This window comes from Aphanomyces invadans (genome assembly GCF_000520115.1).
Source record: "Aphanomyces invadans strain NJM9701 unplaced genomic scaffold supercont1.22, whole genome shotgun sequence".
Classification (NCBI taxonomy): Eukaryota; Oomycota; class Saprolegniomycetes; order Saprolegniales; family Verrucalvaceae; genus Aphanomyces; species Aphanomyces invadans.
In genome coordinates this window covers 743,980-745,406 of record NW_008580167.1, presented here as the reverse complement: position 1 = coordinate 745,406, position 1,427 = coordinate 743,980, and positions in this window count along the sequence as shown.

Below are 1,427 nucleotides of genomic sequence, written 5' to 3'. Positions count from 1 at the left end.
TTCAAGCCTCGCATCACGACCAGCGAACCACCGAAAAGTCATTTCCGTACTGACCGACCCTCTCGCACTGTCAAGCCACCGAGCCGCGACCCCAACGAAGGATACGACTTCGGCGGCCTCGTGGACGACGAACCCACAATGATCTTCGATGGCATCGAATTCGCATGTAATGCAATGCCGACGACAGGTGACGTCCCCAACTCGCACAAGGAAGCCATGGCGTCACCTGAGCGGAGCGAGTGGATCAAGGCAGAGAAAGCCGAATTGGAGCAGTTGCAGGCTCAAAACACTTGGACACTCGAAGCCGTGCCACCAGGTAGGAAACCAATTGGATCACGATGGACCTACGCCAAAAAGACGGACGCCGACGGGAACGTGGTGCGATACAAGGCACGACTAGTTTGCAAAGGCTACGCGCAGGTCGAAGGAGTCGACTACGACGCGACTTTTTCTCCCGTTATTCGCATGGCGACCATTCGAATCGTGTTGGCCCTCATCGCTCATCTCGACTTGGAAGCAGAGCAAGGCGACGCCGACAATGCGTTCGTTCAAGCTCGCATGCCACAAGGCACCAAAATATACGTCAAGCAAGCCGACGGGTACGAGGACGGAACACAGCGCGCGATGCTGCTCAACCAAGCGTTGTACGGATTGAAGCAAGCAGCGTTGGCATGGTATGACCATTGCCGCGACATCTTGATCAAGCTGAGGTTCAAACCGTCGGATTACGATCCGTGCCTCTACGTCCGCGGACACGCAACGAGCCTCGAGATAGTGTGTACGTACGTCGACGACTTCATTGTGGCTGCAAAGACTCAACGCCAAGTGGACGCGATTTTCGTCGAGCTCCAAGCGAACATGAAGCTCAAGAAGCAAGGGGAGCTCCATCACATTCTGGGTATCAAGATCTCTCGTGATCGTGCGGCGAAGTCAATTCACGTGTCTCAACCGGCATACGCACGAAAAGTCCTGGCTCGATTCAACATGACCAACTCCAGAGGCAAATCTACACCCGAGGCTATGGACAACGACAGCTGGGACGACGCGAAGGCACCAGTGGCAGACCAAGAAGAATACCGTTCAATTGTGGGCAGCATCATGTACTTGATGACATGCACTCGACCCGACATCAGCCACGCCGTTCAACGTCTGAGCCGTCATCTGCATGACCCACGTGAACCGCACATGGTGGCAGCCAAACGTGTGCTGAGGTACGTCAAGTCGACACTAGATGTTGGAATCACCTACCAAGCGGACGGCCCCAACGTCAAGGCCACACTACTCGGGTACGGCGACGCCAGCTGGGGCAATCGCCCCGATCGTAAATCAACAAGTGGTTACGTTTGGATCCTCCTCGGTGGCCCGGTCTCGTGGAAGTCAAGTCGACAAAAGATCGTGGCACTGTCAACATGCGAGGCGGAATACAT